The sequence below is a fragment of the Cryptomeria japonica genome, chromosome 5, assembly GCF_030272615.1.
Source record: "Cryptomeria japonica chromosome 5, Sugi_1.0, whole genome shotgun sequence".
Classification (NCBI taxonomy): domain Eukaryota; kingdom Viridiplantae; phylum Streptophyta; class Pinopsida; order Cupressales; family Cupressaceae; genus Cryptomeria; species Cryptomeria japonica.
The window spans coordinates 482,117,362-482,136,859 of NC_081409.1; the positions used below are offsets into that span (position 1 = coordinate 482,117,362).

Sequence of the window (19,498 nt, forward strand, 5' to 3'; positions counted from 1 at the left end):
CATTTTGAAGCTTGTGCTTCCTAAACACAAGTTGTAAAACCATCAAAATGTGTGTTTGGAGATACAAAAGTTTTTAAGTGTCAAAATGGGTGTTTGGAGGCACAACAAGCTTGAAAATGCAAGTTATGATTCTGAAGCCACAAGCATGAAAGCCTAATTATGAAACTTATCGTAATACCAAACATTTTGAAGCTTGTGCTTCCTAAATACATGTTTTGAAAATGGAGGCACAAAATGAATGAAAATGTAACATTTGATTCTGAAGCCATAAGCATGAAAGCATGATTATGAAACTTATTCTACTCCCAAATCATCATTTTGAAGTTTGTGCTTCCTAAACATAAGTTTTGAAACATCAAAATTTTTGTTTGGAAGCACAACAAGCTTGAAAATGCTAGTTCTAATTCTAAAGCCATGAGTGTAAAAATTCAGTTATGAAACTTATTGTACTCCCAAATCATCATTTTGAAGCTTGCGCTTCCTAAACACAAGTTTTTAAGCATTAACATGTGTGTTTGGAGGTACAACAAGCTTGAAAATGCAAGTTCTAATTTCAAAGCAATGAAACACGGTTATGAAACTTATCGTACTCCCAAATCATCATTTTGAAGCTTTTGCTTACTAAACGCAAGGTTTGAAGAATCAAAATGTGTGTTTGGAGCTAAAAACAAGCTCCAAAATGCATGTTTGAATTCCAAAGCCACAAGCATGAAAGCGCGATTATGAAACTTATCGTACTCCCAAGTCATCATTTTGAAGCTTGTGCTTTCTAAACATAAGTGTTGAAGCATCAAAATGGGTGTTTAGAGGTACAACAAGATTGAAAAGGCAAGTTTTGATTTTGAAGCAACAAGTATAAAAGCATGATTATTAAACTTTTCGTAGTCCCAAATCATCATTTTCAAGCTTGTGTGAACTAAACACAAGTTTTTAAGTTGAAGCATAAAAATGGGTGTCTGGAGTTACAAAAAGGTTGAAAATGCAAGTTCTAATTCCAAAGCCACAAGCACGAAAGTGTGATTTATCAAACTAATCATACTCCCAAATCATTATTTTGAAACTTATGCTTCCTAAACGTAAATTTTGAAGCATAAAAATAGTTGTCTGGAGGTACAACAAGCTTGAAAATGCAAGTTCTAATTCCGAAGCCACGACCTTGAAAGCATGATCATGAAACTTATCATACTTCCAGATCAAAATGAAACTTATCATGAAACTTATCATACTTCCAGAGCAAAGAAAACATGAAAATGCAAAATTTGATTCAAAACCCACGTGTCTAAAAGCGCAATTATGAAACTTATCGTACTCCCAAATTATGATTTTGAAGTTTGTGTTTTCCTAAATGCAAGTTTTGAAGCATCAAAATGATGATTTGGGATTACGATAAGTTTCATAACTGAGCTTTCACTTCGGAATTAAAACTAGCATTTTCAAGCTTGTTGTGCTTCCAAACACACGTTTTGATGTTTCAAAACTCATGTTTAGGAAGCATAACCTTGAAAATGATGATTTGGGTGTAGGATAAGTTTCATAATCGTGCTTTCATGCTTATGGCTTCGGAATCAAAAGTTACATTTTCAATCTTTTTGTGCCCCCAAACACCCTTTTCGATGCTTCAAAACATGCGCTTAGAAAGCACAAACTTCAAAATGATGATTTGGGAGTATGATAAGTTTCATTATTAGGCTTTCATGCTCGTGGCTTCGAAATAGAAACTTGCATTTTCAAGCTTCTTGTCCATCCAAACACACACTTTAATGCTTCAAAACAGGCATTTAGGAAGGGCAATCTTGAAAATGTTGATTTGGGAGTATGATAAGTTTTATAACTGTGCTTTCATGTGGCTTCGGAATGAAAACTTTCATTTTCAAGCTTTTTGTGCATCCAAACACACATTTTGATGCTTCAAAACTTGTGTTTAGGAAGCACCAGCTTCAAAATGATCATTTGGGGAGTATGATAAGTTTCGTAATCGTGCTTTCATGCTCGTGGCTCCAAAATCAGAACTTGCATTTTCAAGCTTGTAGTGCCTCCACATACCCATTTTGATGCTTCAAAACATAAGTTTAGGAAGAAAAACTTCAAAATGATAATTTGTGACTATGATAAATTTCATAATCATGCTTTCGTGCTCATTGCTTCAGAATCAAATTTTGTATTTTCAAGCTTGTTGTACCTCCAAACACACATTTTGATGCTTCAAAATTTGCGTTTAGGAAACACAAGCCTGAAAACAACATGCATTTTCAAGCTTGTTTTGCCTCCAAACACACATTTTGATGCTTTTACAATCACAATTTCATGCTCGTGGCTTAAAAATCCACACATGCATTTTCAAACTTGTTGTTCCATGAAACACCCATTTTGATGTTTCAAAACTTGTGTTTAGGAAGCACAAGCTTCAAATTGATGATCTGGGAGTAGAACAAGTTTCCCAATCGCACTTTCATGAGCATTGCTTTGAAATCATAACTTGCATTTTCAAGCTTATTGTACTACCTCCAAACACACATTTTCATACTTCAAAAGCTTGCATTTAGGAAACACAAGCTTCAAAATGATAATTTGTGAGTACGATAAATTTCAAAATCACGCTTTCATGCTTGTGGCTTTGGAATCATAACTTGCATTTTCAAGCTTGTTGTGCCCCCAAACACCCATTTTGACACTTCACAACTCTCGTTTAAGAAGCACAAGCTTCAAAATGATGATTTCAGAGTACGATAAGTTTCATAATCATGCTTTCATGCTCGGCTTTGGAATCAGAACTTGCATTTTCAATCTTTTTATATCTGCAAACACTCATTTTGAGGCTTTTAAAACTTGCATTTAGGAAGCACAAGGTTCAAAATGATGATTTGGGAGTACAATGAGTTTCCCAATCGCACTTTCATTCTCGTGGCTTCAAAATTCAATTGTGCAATTTCAAACTTGGTGTTCAATGAAAGAACCATTTACTTGCGTTTAGGAAGCACAAGATACAAAATGATGATTTGCGAGTACAATAAATTTAATAACCGCAATTTCATGCTCATGGCTTCAGAATCATAACTTGCATTTTCAAGATTATTGTACCTCCAAACACACATTTTCATACTTCAAAACATGCGTTTAGGAAGAACAAGTTTCAAAATGATGATTTGGGAGTACGATAACAATCTTGTTATACCTCCAAACACCCATTTTGATACATCAAAACTTGAGTTTAAGAAGCACAACCTTCAAAATGATTATTTGGGAGTAGGATTAGCTTCATAATCACGCTTACATGTTTGTGTCTTCATAATCAGAACATGCATTTTCAAGCTTTTCATGCCTCTAAGCACCCATTTTGATGCTTCAAAACTTACTTTTAGGAAGAACAAGCTTCAAAATGATGACTGGGGAGTATGATAAGTTTCATAACCGTGTTTCCATACTCGTGGCTTTGAAATTAGAACTTGCATTTTCAAGCTTGTTGTACCTCCAAACACACATGTTAATGCTTAAAAACTTGCATGTTTAGGAAACGCAAGCTTCAAAATGATGATTGGGGAGTATGATAAGTTTCATAACCGTGTTTCCATGCTCGTGGCTTTGAAATTAGAACTTGCATTTTCAAGCTTGTTGTACCTCCAAACACACATGTTAATTCTTACAAACTTACGCGTTTAGGAAATGCAAGCTTCAAAATGATGATTTGGGAGTACAATAAGTTTCATAACCGTGTTTCCATGAGGCTTTAAAATTAGAACTTGCATTTTCAAGCTTGTTGTACCTCCAAACACACATGCTAATGCTTAAAAACTTTCATTTAGGAATTGCAAGCTTCAAAATGATGATTTGGGAGTATGATAAGTTTCATAACTGAGCTTTCACTTCGAAATTAGAACTAGCATTTTCAAGTTTGTTGTGCTTCCAAACATACATTTTGATGTTTCAAAACTTATGTTTAGAAGCACAAGCTTCAAAATGATGATTTGGGAGTAGGATAAGTTTCATAATCATTCTAGTTACATTTTCAATCTTTTTGTGCCTCCAAACTCCCTTTTCAATGCTTCAAATCATGCATTTAGAAAGCACAAACTACAAAATGATGATTTGGGAGTACAATAAGTTTCATAATTGCACTTTCATGCTCGTGGCTTCGGAACAAAAACTTGCATTTTCAAGCTTCTTGTCCCTCCAAACACCCATTTTGATGCTTCAAAACATGCGTTTAGGAAGGGCAAGCTTGAAAATGATGATTTGGGAGTATGATAAGTTTTATAACTTCGCTTTCATTTGGCTTCGAAATCAAAATTGCATTTCAATCTTTTTGTGCGTTCAAACACACATTTTGATGCTTCAAAACTTGTGTTTAGGACACACCAGCTTCAAAATAATCATTTGCGAGTATGATGAGTTTCATAATTGCGTTTTCATGCTCATGGCTCCGAAATCAGAATTTGCATTTTCAAGATTGTTGTGCCTCCACATACCCATTGTGATGCTTCAAAACATAAGGTTAGGAAGAAAAACTTCAAAATGATGATTTGCATGTACGATAAGTTTCATAATCATGCTTTCATGCTCATGGCTTCAGAATTAGAATTGGTATTTTCAAGCTTGTTGTACCTCCAAACACATATTTTGATGCTTTAAACTTGAGTTTAGGAAGAACAAGCTTCAAAATGACGATTTGGGAGTATGATAAGTTTCATGATCGTGCTTACATGCTAGTGGCTTCGGAATCAAAACATGCATTTTCAAGCTTGTTTTGCCTCCAAACACCCATTTTTATGCTTCAAAACGTGCATTTAGGAAACACAAGCTTTCAAAAATTTTATTTGGTAATAACACTTTCATGCTCGTGGGTTCGAAATCATAACTTGCATTTTCAAGCTTATTGTGCCTCCAAACATCCATTTTGACACTTCAAAACTTTTGTTTAGGAAGCACAAGCTTCAAAATGATGATTTGGGAGTACGAAAAGTTTCATAATCATGCTTTCATGCTCGTGGCTTCAAAATCAAAACTTCCATTATCAAGCTTGTTGTATCTCCAAACACATATTTTAATGCTTTTACAACTTGGCACAAGATTCAAAATGATGATTTGGGAGTACGATAAGTTTCACAATCACACTTTTATGCTCGTGGCTTCAAAATCCAAACATGCATTTCAAACTTGTTGTTCCATGAAACACCCATTTTGATGCTTCAAAACTTGCGTTTAGGAAGCACAAGCTTCAAAATGATGACCTAGGAGTACGATAAGTTTCCCAATCGCACTTTCATGCTCATATCTTTGAAATTATAACTTGCATTTTCAAGCTTATTGCACCTGCAAACACACATTCACGCTTTCATGCTCATGGCTCCTCAATTAGAACTTACATTTTCAAGCTTGGTGTGCCTCCAAACACCCATTTTGATACTTCAAAACTTCTATTTAGGAAGCACATGTTTCGAAATGATGATTTAGGAGTACTATAAGTTTCACAAGAATGCTTTCATGCTTGTGGGTTTGGAATTAGAACTTGCATTTTCAAGCTTCTTGTGCCTCCAAACACCCATTTTGATGCTTCAAAACATGCTTTTAGGAAGCATAAATTTCAAAATGATGATTTGGGAGTATGCTAAGTTTATAATCATGCTTTCATGGTCATGGCTTCATAATCAAAACTTGTATTTTCAATCTTGTTGTGCCTTCAAACACCCTTTTTGATGCTTCAAAACATGTGTTTAGGAAGTACAAACTTCAAAATGATGATTTGGGAGTATGATAACTTTCATAATTGCGCTTTCATGCTCGTGGCTTCAAAATAGAAACTTGCATTTTGAAGCTTGTTGTCCCTCCAAACACCCATGTTGATGCTTCAAAACATTCATTTAGGAAGCACAACCTTGAAAATGATGATTTGCGAGTACGATAAGTTTCTTAATCATCCTTCTAAATAAAAACTTGCATTTTCAAGCTTGTCGTACCTCCAAACACACATTTTGATTCTTCAAAACTTGCATTTAGAAAAGCACAAACTTCAAAATCATAATTTGGGAGTACGATAAGTTTCATAATCGCGCTTTCAGACACGTGGCTTTTGAATCAAAACTTGCATTTTCAAGTTTGTTTTGCTTCCAAAGACTCATTTCATACTTCAAAACTTGCGTTTAGGAACTACAAGCTTCAAAATGATGATCTGGAAGTATGATAAGTTTCATGATCATGCTTTCATGGTCGTGGCTTCGAAATTAGAACTTGCATTTTCAAGCTTGTTGTGCCTCCAAACAACCATTTTGATGCTTCAATATTTGCGCTTAGGAAGCATAAGCTTTAAAATAGTGATTTGGGAGTATGATTAGTTTGATAAATCACACTTTTGTGCTCGTGGCTTTGGAATCAGAACTTGCATTTTCAACCTTTTTGTAACTCCAGACACCCATTTTGATTCTTCAACTTCAAAACATGTGTTTAGTTCGCACAAGCTTGAAAATGATGATTTAGGAGTATGAAAAGTTTAATAATCATGATTTTATACTTGTGGCTTCGAAATGAAAACTTGCCTTTTCAATCTTGTTGTACCTCTAAACACCCATTTTGATGCTTCAACACTTACGTTTAGAAAGCACAGGATTCAAAATGATGACTTGGGAGTACGATAAGTTTCATAATTGCGCTTTCATGTTCGTGGATTTGGAATTCAAACATGCATTTTGAAGCTTGTTTTTACCTCCAAACACACGTTTTGATTCTTCAAACCTTGCGTTTAGTAAGCAAAATCTTCAAAATGATGATTTGGGAGTACTATAAGTTTCATAATCGTCTTTCCATGCACTCGTGGCTTTGAAATTAGAACTTGCATTTTCAAGCTTCTTGTACCTCTCCAAACACACATGTTAATGCTTACAAACTTGTGTTTAGGAAGCACAAGCTTCAAAATGATGATTTGGGATTACAATAAGTTTCATAACTAAGCTTTCACTTCGGAATTAGAACTAGCATTTTCAAGCTTGTTGTGCTTCCAAACACACATTTTGATGTTTCAAAACTCATGTTTAGGAGCATAACCTTGAAAATGATGATTTGGGAGTAGGATAAGTTTCATAATCGCGCTTTCATGCTTATTATGGCTTCGGAATCAAAAGTTACATTTTCAATCTTTTTGTGCCTCCAAACACCCTTTTTGATGCTTCAAAACATGCGCTTAGAAAGCACAAACTTCAAAATGATGATTTGGGAGTACGATAAGTTTCATAATTGCGCTTTCATGCTCATGGCTTCGGAATAGAAACTTGCATTTTCAAGCTTCTTGTCTGTCCAAACACCCACTTTGATGCTTCAAAACATGCGTTTAGGAAGGGTAATCTTGAAAATGATGATTTGGGAGTATGATAAGTTTTATAACTATGCTTTCATGTGGCTTCGGAATCAAAACTTTCATTTTCAAGCTTTTTGTGCATCCAAGCACACATTTTGATGCTTCAAAACTTGTGTTTAGGAAGCACCAACTTCAAAATGATCATTTGGGAGTATGATAAGTTTCATAATCGTGCTTTCATGCTTGTTTCTCCAAAATCATAAATTGTATTTTCAAGCTTTTTGTGCCTCCACATACCCATTTTGATGCTTCAAAACATAAGTTTAGGAAGAAAAACTTCAAAATGATGATTTGCGACTATGATAAGTTTCATAATCATGCTTTCATGCTCATTGCTTCAGAATAAAAATTTGCATTTTCAAGCTTGTTGTACCTCCAAACACACATTTTGATACTTCAAAAATTGCATTTAGGAAACACAAGCCTAAAAACAACATGCATTTTCAAGCTTGTTTTGCCTCCAAACACACATTTTGATGCTTTTACAATCGCACTTTCATGCTCGTGGCCTAAAAATCCAAACATGCATTTTCAAACTTGTTGTTCCATGAAACACCCATATTGATGCTTCAAAACTTGCGTTTAGGAAGCACAAGCTTCAAAATGATGATCTAGGAGTACAATAAGTTTCCCAATCGCACTTTCATGAGCATGGCTTTGAAATCATAACTGGCATTTTCAAGCTTATTGTACCTCCAAACACACATTTTCATACTTCAAAAGCTTGCGTTTAGGAAGCACAAGCTTCAAAATGATAATTTGCGAGTACGATAAGTTTCAAAATCACGCTTTCATGCTCGTGGCTTTGGAATCATAACTTCATTTTCAAGCTTGTTGTGCCTCCAAACACCCATTTTGGTACTTCAAAACTTTCTTTTAAGAAGCACAAGCTTCAAAATGATGATTTGGGAGTACCATAAGTTTCATAATCATGCTTTCATGCTCGTGGCTTCGAAATGACCCTTATTTCTCCCCGATGATTTAGAGAGATGATGCCACATACGTCATTATTGCAGCTTTATTAGGCATAAGTGCAGTAGCTCAAGATGATGACATTACCCGTAAGTGTTACCCAGAGGCACCATAGATACCGAACACCACTAATTTTTGGTTTCAACTCCTCTTGTTTAGTTATCTAACTAGGAATTTCACTTTGAATTCATGAATCTTAAATGTAGCAATATACCAATACAATTATGAAAAATAAACTATTATATAAAAGGAATTATCACTTGAATTTAAAAACTAAAGTATAAATTTTACGTAATTGAAAGGAACATAAACAAATCGACTACTTGGGAATAGTATTTTCTCCAAAGGAAAATTATGATAATAATTAAAATTTTGAAAACTTGAACTAAATACATGAAATTACTAATTGCTTGGAAACCATGATACTTTCAAAGATAACTTATGAAAATGATTTGAATTACTTGCAAGATAAAATTATTTTGCAAAAACCATTACACAATAAGTATGAATCCTAGTACTGATTTGCTTGAAAGAAAATTAAATGATTGAATAGCAAGACTTTGGAAATGAAATGACTTTGTTTGAAGTGAAAAGTATTTAATAATAAGCCCAACTAAATCTTCCATATGAAGTAACATAAATTTCATCTATAAATGATAACACTACTTTAAATGTGAATCCTAATACTTGAAAGGTACTAAATTGCTTGAAATAAAATTTAAATTATCAAATAATTATACTTTGGAAATGAATTTAATATTCACTTCTTGAAGGGAAAAGAAAAACAACTATTCAACAATAAGATTCAAAATAACCATATTATTCTTAATTACTAATTGTTTGAAAAAGAGATTAGAAAAGAGTTAACCAAGTAAATAATACTAAGTTTCCTAATAAATAATTCTAATCAATAAACATCTAATTGATTTTGAACTAATACCTTTGCAAGATTATAAAGTGATAACTAATTACTCCTTCCAATTGAAGTAACGTTAACTTTATCGTTGGATACATTCTACAAACAATAACTTTATCAATTTCAAATACTTTGAAGAGAGATAATGTTTGCTCCTTAAATTACCCTCAATTAGAATTGTTATTTAATTTTCTAAGTGATCATGATATATTTTTCTTGAAACTCATTTGCTAAAACAATTTCGGTTTTGAATAAAGTCTCTTTGAATCCTAATTAATATTATTACCATATGAATATTTAACTATGCAATTTACCTCTAAATTTAATGTTAATTAAATTTATCCTTACTAATTACTTGTATTATTAAGTGTAACTTTTCCTTTTTACTCGTCTTACGTTTCTTTTTAGAGAGAAGGTAAATATTTTAACTATTAAAAGAATTGACTATTCTCAATGCCTTGTATACTCATATCTAAGAATCTAATAAGGAAACAAATCAAATAATCAACTTTTGGAATTGAGGCAAATCTATGTCTAACATTAACTCATATTGCTTGAAGTACCTAAAAGGGTTACTATGAATATAAACACATTTACTTGTTAGGTAAATTCCTTTAACCTTTGATACTTGTACTAATTGAAATATACAAAAGGTTGTTTTGAAATCCATTAATTAAAGAACTTAAAATTTTGATATGTTTTGAATGTCTTGAGGGAACCTACTTACTATTAAGATTTATTTATTTGATGAAAAGATCCAAAACTATGGAATAAGTGTATCATGGGCGCAATAAAATTTTCCTAAACATAAGTTTTGATTCTTCAAACCTTCCATTTAGTAAGAAAAAACATCAAAATGATGATTTGGGAGTACGATAAGTTTCATAACAATGTTTCCATGCTCCTGACTTTGAAATTAGAACTTGCATTTCAAGCTTGTTATACCTCCAAACACATAAACTTATGTTTTGAAGCATCAAAATGGGTATGTGGAGGCACAACAAAATTGAAAATTCAAGTTTTGATTTCGGATCCACGGGCATGAAAGCACAATTATGTAACTTATCATACTCCCAAATGATCATTTTGAAACTAGTGCTTCCTAAACACAAGTTTTGAAGTATCAAAATGTGTGTCCAGATGCACAAAAATCTTGAAAATGCAAGTTTTGTTTCAGAAGCCACATGAAAGTGCACTTATAAAACTTATCGTACTCCCAAATCATCATTTTTAAGCATGCCCTTGCTAAATGCATGTTTTGAAGCATCAAAATGGGTGTTTGGAGGGACAAGAAGCTTGAAAATGCAAGTTTCTATTCCAAGGCCACGAGCATGAAAGCGCAATTATGAAACTTATCGTACTCCCAAATCATCATTTTGAAGTTTCTGCTTTCTAAACACATGTTTTTAAAAATCAAAAAGGGTGTTTGGAGGCACAAAAATATTGAAAATTCTAGTTTTAATTTTGAAGTCATAACCATGAAAGCACGATTACGAAACTTGTCATACTCCCAAATCATCATTTTTAAATTTATGCTTCCTAAAAGCATGTTTTTAAAGCATCAAAAATGGTGTTTGGAGGCACAAGAAGCTAGAAAATGCAATTTCTGATTCCAAAGCCACCAACATGAAAGAGCCATTGTGAAACTTACCGTACTCCCAAATCATCATTTCGAAACATGTGCTTCCTAAACACAACTTTTGAAGTATCAAAAAGGGTGTTTGGAGGCACAACAAGCTTGAAAATGCAAGTTATGATTCTGAAGGCACAAGTAGGAAAGCATGGCTATGAAACTTATTGTACTACCAAATCAACATTTTGAAGCTTTTACTTCCTAAATGAATGTTTTGAAGCATAAAAATTGGCATTGGAGGCACAACAAGCTTGAAATTGCATGTTTTGATTCTGAAGCCACTAGCATGTAAGCGTGATGATGAAACTTATCATACTCCCAATCATCATTTTGAAGCTTGTGCTTCCTAAACGAAAGTTTTGAAGCATCAAAATGTGTGTTTGGAGGTACAACAAGCCTGAAAATGCAAGTTGTGATTATGAAGCCATGAGCATGAAAGCATGATTATGAAACTTATCATACTCACAAATCATCATTTTGAAGTTATTCTTCCTAAATTTATGATTTGAAGCATCAAAATGGGTATGTGGAGGCACAACAAGCTTGAAAATGCAAGTTTTGATTTTGGAGTCACGAGCATGAAAGATCGATTATGAAACTTATCATACTTTCAAATAATCATTTTGAAGCTGGTGCTTCTAAACACAAGTTTTTAAGCATCAAAATGTGTTTGGATGCACAAAAAGCTTGAAAATTTAAGTTTTGATTCCGAAGACACATGAAAGCGCAGTTGTATCGTACTCCAAAATCATCATTTTGAAGAATGTTCTTCCTAAATGCACATTTTAAAGCATAAAAATGGGTGTTTGGAGGCAAAACAAGCTTGAAAATGCATGTTTTGATTCCAAAGCCACTAGCATTTAAGCGTGATGATGAAACTTATCATACTCTTAAATCATCATTTTGAAGAATGTGCTTCCTAAACACGGGTTTTGAAGCATCAAAATGTGTGTTTGGAGGTACAACAAGTTTGAAAATGCAAGTTTTGATTCTGAAGCCACGATGACCATGAAAGCGCGATTACGAAACTTATCATACTTCCAAATGATCATGTTGAAATTTATGCTTCCTAAAAGAATGTTTTGAAGCATCAAAAAGGGTGTTTGGAGGCACAAGAAGCTTGAAAAATGCAAGTTTTGATTCCGAAGCATGAGCATGAAAGCATCGTTATGAAACTTATCCTACTCCCAAATCATCATTTCAAAACATTTTCTTCCTAAACACAAGTTTTGAAGTATCAAAATGGGTGTTTACAGACGCAACAATCTTGAAAATGTAAGTTCTAATAGAGGGACCACAAGCATGAAAGCATGATTATGAAACTTATCGTACTCCCAAATCATCATTTCGAAGCTTGTGCTTTCTAAACACAAGTTTTGAAGTATGAAAATGTGTGTTTTGAGGTACAATAAGCTTGAAAATGCAAGTTATGATTTCAAAGCCATGAGCATGAAAGTGTGGTTATTCAACTTATCATATTTGTAAATCATCATTTTGAAGCTTGTGCTTCCTAAATGCAAGTTTTGAAGCATCAAAATGGGTGTTTCATGGAACAATAAGTTTGGAAATGCACGTTTTGATTTTGAAGCCATGAGCATGAAAGTGCGATTGTGAAACTTATTGTACTCCCAAATCATCATTTTGAAGCTTGTGCTTCCCAAACGCAAGTTGTAAATGCATCAAAATGTGTGTTTGGAGATACAACAAGCTTGAAAATAAAAGTTTTGATTACGAAGCCAGAAGCACGATTATGAAACTTATCATACTTCCAAGCCATCATTTTGAAGCTTGTATAAGTCCCTATTCCGAAGCCTGTAGCATCAAAATTCAATTTTGATGCACATCATTCTCTGAGAAACTCATTTCAAAGCATCAAAATTAGTGTTTAGAGGCACAATAAGGTTTCAAGATGCAAGACCCGATTCTAGAGTCAATAGCATCAAAATTTGATTTTGGTGCATATCGTGCTCTTAGAACATCATTTCGAAGCTTGTGCCTCAAAATCCCTAGTTTCGGAGCATCAAAATCAGTGTTCTGAGGCACAACAAGGTTTCCAGATGCACGTTTCGATATTAGAGCCAGTAGTATCAAAATTCAATTTTGAATCACATTGTTCTCTTAGAACCTTTTTTCATAAATTATGCCTCAAAAGCCCCAGTTTTGGAGCATCAAAATCGATGTTTTGAGGCACAACAAGGTTTCAAGATGCAAGTCCTAATTCTAGAGCTGGTAGTGTTAAAATTTGATTTTGACACACATCGTGCTCTTAGAACCTTTCTTTGGAGCTTGTCACTCCAAAGCCTCAGTTTCAGAGTATCAAAATCAATGTTTGGAGGCAAAACAAGGTTTGAAGATGCAAGTCCTAATTCCAAAGCCAGTAGCATCAAAACATGATTTTGACGGTCATTTTTCTCTTAGAACCTCATTTTGGAGCTTGTGCCTCGAAAACCCCAGTTTCAGAGCATCAAAATCGAGTTGGCAACAATAATGAAGGAAAATTGAGAGGGGGGTGAATCAGTTTTCACTGGATATAACAATTTAATCACAACTTCATATCTGATCAATTGCAATAAGAAAAAAGATAAAATCAATAACAATAACACACATAACACCAAGAGTTTGATGTGGAAAACCTAGTTAAGAGAAAAACCACGATGGGAACCTACCTACAATAAAATGATACCCTATAATATGTGAAAATATTATAATGGGGAATGCCCATGCTTTCAGGAACACTACCTACAGAGTATGATAAGTTTCCGGATCGCACTTTCATGCTCATGGCTTTGAAATAATAACTTGAATTTACAAGCTTATTGTACCTCTAAACACACATTTTCATACTTCAAAAATTTGTGTTTAGGAAGCACAAGCTTCAAAATGATGATTTAGGAGTAATATAAGTTTCATAATCATGCTTTCATGCTCATGACCCCTCAATTAGAACTTACATTTTCAAGCTTGGTGTGCCTCCAAACACCCATTTTGATACTTCAAAACTTGTGTTTAGGAAACACATGTTTCAAAATGATGATTTGGGAGTACAATAAGTTTCACAATGACACTTTCCTGCTCATGGCTTTGGAATCAAAACTTGCATTTTCAAGCTTCTTGTGCCTCCAAAGACCAATTTTCATACAACCATTTTGACAAATCTTGTGTTTAGGAAACCACATGCTCCAAAATGATTATTTGTGAGTAAGATAAGTTTCATAATCATGCTTTCATACTCATGGCTTCTAGATGAATCATAACTTGCTTTTTCAAGTTTGTTGTGCCTCCAAAGACCCATTTTCATACTTCAAAACTCGCGTTTAGGAACCACAAGCTTCAAACTCGTGATTTGGAAGTATGATAAGTTTAATAATCATGATTTCATGCTTGTAACTTTGGAATCAGAACTTGCATTTTCAAGCTTGTCGTCCCTCCAAACAACCATGTTGATGCTTCAAAACATACATTTAGGAAGCACAACCTTGAAAATGATGATTTGGGAGTAGGATAAGTTTCTTAATCATGCTCATGGCTTCTGTATCAAAACTTGCATTTTAAAGCTTGTTGTACCTCCAAACACACCTTTTGATGCTTCAATACTTGTGTTAAGGAAAGCACAGACTTCAAAATCATGATTTGGGAGTACGATAAGTTTCATAATCATGCTTTCATACTTGTGGCTTCTGAATTAGAACTTGCATTTTCAAGTTTGTTGTGCCTCCAAAGACCCATTTTTATACTTTAAAACTTGCATTTAGGAACCACAAGCTTCAAAATGATGATTTGGAACTCTAATAAGTTTCATAATCATGCTTTCATACTTGTGGCTTCGGAATCAGAACTTGTATTTACAAGCTTGTTGTGCCTCCAAACAACCATTTTGATGCTTCAAAATGATGATTTGGGAGTACGATAAGTTTCATAAATCACATTTTCATGCACATGGCTTCCAGAATCAGAACTTGCATTTTCAAGCGTGTTGTAACTCCAGACACCCATTTTGATGCTTCAAAACTTGTGTTTAGGAAGGCACAAGCTTCAAAATGATTATTTGGGAGTTCAGTTAGTTTCATAATCACGCTTTCATGCTCATAGCTCCAAAATTAGAACTTGCATTTTCAAGCTTGTTGTGCCTCCACATACCCATTTTGATGCTTCAAAATATAACTTTAGGAAGATAAACTTCAAAATGATGATTTGTGAGAATGGTAAGTTTCATAATCATGCTTTCATACTCATGTCTTCAGAACCAAAACTTTCATTTTCAAGCTTGTTGTACCTCCAAACACACATTTCGATTTTTCAAAACTTGCATTTATGAAGCACAAGCTTCAAAAGGATGATTTGGGAGTCTGATAAGTTTCATCATCATGCTTATATGCTAGTGGCTTTGAAATAATAACTTGCATTTTCAAGAATATTGTACCTCCAAACACACATTTTCATACTTCAAAACATACGTTTAGGAAGCACAAGTTTCAAAATGATGATTTGGGAGTAGGAAATTTTTCATAATCATGCTTTCATGCTCATAGCTTCAGAATCAAAACTTACATTTTCAATCTTTTTGTGCCTCCAAACACCCTTTTTGATGCTTCAAAACATGCGTTTAGAAAGCACAAACTTCAAAATGATGATTTGGGAGTACGATAAGTTTCATAATTGCGCGGCTTTAGAATAAAAGCTTGCGTTTTAAAGCTTCTTGTCCCTCCAAAACACCCATTTTGATGCTTCAAAACATGTGTTTAGGAAGGGTAAGCTTGAAAAGGATGATTAGGGAGGACGATAAGTTTTAGAACTATGCTTTCATGTGGCTTCAGAATCAAAAATTGCATTTTCAAGCTTTTTATGCATGAAAACACACATTTTGATTATTCAAAATGATCCTTTGGGAGTATGATAAGTTTCATAATCACGCTTTCATGCTCATGGCTTCAAAATCTGAACTTGCATTTCCAAACTTGTTGTGCCTCCACATACCCATTTTGGTGCTTCAAAACATAATTTTAGGAAGAAAAACTTGAAAATGATGATTTGAGAGTATGATAAGTTATATAATCATGCTCATGGGTTTAGAATGAGAAGTTTCATTTTCAAGCTTGTTGTACCTCCAAATACACATTTTGATGCTTCAAAACTTGTGTTTAGGAAGCACAAGCTTCAAAATGACGATTTGGGATTATGATAAGTTTCATCATCGTGCTTACATGCTAGTGGCTTTGGAATCAAAACATGCATTTTCAAGCTTGTTGTGCCTCCAAACACCCATTTTTATGCTTCAAATGATGATTTTGTAGTACGATAAAATTGTTCTTTCATGTGTCTTCGGAATTAAAAAAATTGCACTTTTTGTTAGTCCAAACACATTTTGATTCTTGAAAACTTATGTTTAGGAAGCGCCAGCTTCAAAATGATCATTTGGGAGTATGATAAGTTTCATAATCGTGCTTCCAAACAAACATTTTCATGTTTCAAAACTTATGTTTATGAAGCACACACTTCAAAATGATGATTTGGGAATAGGATAACTTTCATAATCACACTTTCATACTCATGGCTTTGGAATCAAAAGTTACATTTTCAATCTTTTTGTGCCTCCAAACACCCTTTTTGATGCTTCAAAACATGCGTTTAGAAAGCACAAACTTCAAAACATTGATTTGGGAGAACGATAAGTTTCATAATTGCACTTTCATGCTCGTGGCTTCGGAATAAAAACTTGCATTTTCAAGCTTCTTCTCCTTCCAAAAGCCCATTTTTTGATGCTTCAAAACATGCGTTTAGGAAGGGAAAGCTTGAAAATGATGATTTGGGAGTACAGTAAGTTTTATAACTATGCTTTCACGTGGCTTCAGAATCAAAACATGGCCTTTCAAGCTTTTTATGCGTCCAAACACACATTTTGATGCTTCAAAACTTGTGTTTAGGAAGCACTTGCTTCAAAATGATCATTTGGGAGTATGATAAGTTTCATAATCGCGCTTTCATCCTTGTGGCTCCAAAATCAGAACTTGCATTTTCAAGCTTGTTGTGTCTCCATATACCCATTTTGATGCTTCAAAACATACGTTTAGTAAGGAAAACTTCAAAATGATGATTTTTGAGTACGATAAGTTTCATAATGATGATTTGTGTGTACGATAAGTTTCATGCTTAAAAACGTGCATTTAGGAAGCGCAAGCTTCAAAAAGATGATTTGGGAGTACGATAAGTTTCATAATCGCGCTTTCATGCTCATGGCTTTGGAATCAAAATTTGCATTTTCAAGCTTGTTGTACAAAACTAAAAAAATGTGCAACACTGGGACTTCCTAGGAGGTCACCCATCCTAGTACTACTACCCCTAGCGCACTTAACTGTGGAGTTCTGATGGGATCCAATGCATGGTATGATCGCACTTGTTATGAGCTTGTCATAGTGTGTACTTAGCAAACCACGACCCACGTGCGAATCCACCTCGACCACCCAGCCCATGGTGCCTCCAAACACACATTTTGATTTTTCAAACCTTACATTTAGTAAGCAAAAGCTTGAAAATGATGATTAGGGAGTACGATAAGTTTCATAACCGTCTTTCCATGCTTGTGGCTTTGAAATTAGAACTTGCATTTTCAAGCTTGTTGTACCTCCAAACACACATGTTAATACTTAAAAACTTGTGTTTAGGAAGCACAAGCTTCAAAATGATGATTTGGGAGTACGATAAGTTTCATAACTGAGCTTTCACACTCGTGGCTTATGAATTAGAACTAGCATTTTCAAGCTTGTTGTGCTTCCAAACATACATTTTGATGTTTCAAAACTTATGTTTAGAAAGCACAAGCTTCAAAATGATGATTTGGGAGTAGGATAAGTTTCATAATCACACTTTCATGTTTATGACTTTGAAATAAAAAGTTACATTTTCAATCTTTTGTGCATCCAAAGACCCTTTTTGATGCTTAAAAACATGCTTATAGAAAGCACAAACTTCAAAACGGTGATTTGGGAGTACAATAAGTTTCATAATTGTGCTTTCATGCTCGTGGATTTGTAATAGAAACTCGCATTTTCAAGCTTCTTGTCCCTCCAAACACACATTTTGATGCTTCAAAACATGCATTCAGGAAGGGCAAGCTGAAAATGATGATTTGGGAGTACGTAAGTTTTATAACTATGTTTTCATGTGGCTTCGGAATCAAAACTTGCATTCTCAAGCTTCTTTTGCCTCCACATACCCATTTTGACGCTTCAAAACATAAGTTTAGGAAGAAAAACTTCAAAATGATGATTTTCAAGTATGATAAGTTTCATAATCATGCTTTCATGCTCATGACTTCAGAATCAGAACTTGCATTTTCAAGCTTGTTGTACCTCCAAACACACATTTTGATGCTTCAAAACTTGCATTCAAAAAGAACAATCTTAAAAATGATGATCCAGGAGTACAAAAAGTTTCATAATCACACTTTCATGCTTGTGGCCCCTTAGTTAGAACTAACATTTTCAAGCTTGGTGTGCCTCCAAACACCCATTTTGATACTTGAAAACTTGTGCTTAGGAAGCACATGTTTCAAAATGATGATTTGGGAGTAGGATAAGTTTCGCAATGATGCTTTCGTTCTCGTGGCTTCGAAATCAAAACTTGCATTTTCAAGCTTCTTGTGCCTCCAAATACCCTTTTTGATGCTTCAAAACATGCTTTTAGGAAGCATAAATTTCAAAATGATGATTTTGGAGTATGATAAGTTTCATAATCGCGCTTTCATGGTCGTGGCTTTAGAATTAAAACTTGCATTTTCAATTTTGTTGTGCCTCCAAACACCCTTTTTGATGTTTCAAAACATGTGTTTAGGAAACAAAAACTTCAAAATGATGATTTGGAAGTATGATAAATTTCATAATCATGCTTTCATGCTTGTGGCTTCGGAAGCAGAACTTGCATTTTCAAGCTTGTTGTGCCTCCAAACAACCAATTTTATGCTTCAAAATTTGCTCTTAGGAAGCATAAGCTTCAAAATGATGATTTGGGAGTACAATAAGTTTCATAAATCGCACTTTCATGCTCATGGCTTCGGAATCATAATTTGCATTTTCAAGCTTGTTGTAACTCTAGACACCCATTTTGATGCTTCAAAACTTTGTGTTTAGCTAGCACAAGCTTCAAAATGATGATTTGGGAGTACGATAAGTTTTGTAATCATGCTTTCATATTTGTGGCTTCAAAATTAAAACTTGCCTTTTCAATCTTGTTGTACCTGCAAACACCAATTTTGATACTTCAAAACTTGAGTTTAGGAAGCACAAGCTTCAAAATGATGATTTGGGAGTACGATTAGTTTCATAATCGCACTTACATGTTTGTGGCTTTCTGATCTAAGCATGCATTTTCAAGCTTTTTGTAAACATGGAAACATGGCTATGAAAATATTCGTACTCCCAAAACATCATTTTGAAGCTTTTTCTTACTAAACGCAAGGTTTGAAGAATCAAAATGTGTGTTTGGAGGTACAACAAGCTTCAAAATGCAAGTTTCGATTATGCTTAGATCAAAAAGCCACAAACATGTATGTGAGATTATGAACCTAATCGTACTCCCAAATCATCATTTTGAAGCTTGTGCTTCCTAAACTCAAGTTTTGAAGTATCAAAATGGGTGTTTG

The 19,498-nt window shown here is 34.1% G+C and overlaps 1 pseudogene; it reads right to left on the reverse strand.

Moving 5' to 3' along the window:
- Positions 1-17,146: 17,146 nt before the first annotated feature.
- LOC131030768 (5S ribosomal RNA) lies at positions 17,147-17,256 on the reverse strand (annotated as a pseudogene).
- Positions 17,257-19,498: the final 2,242 nt, after the last annotated feature.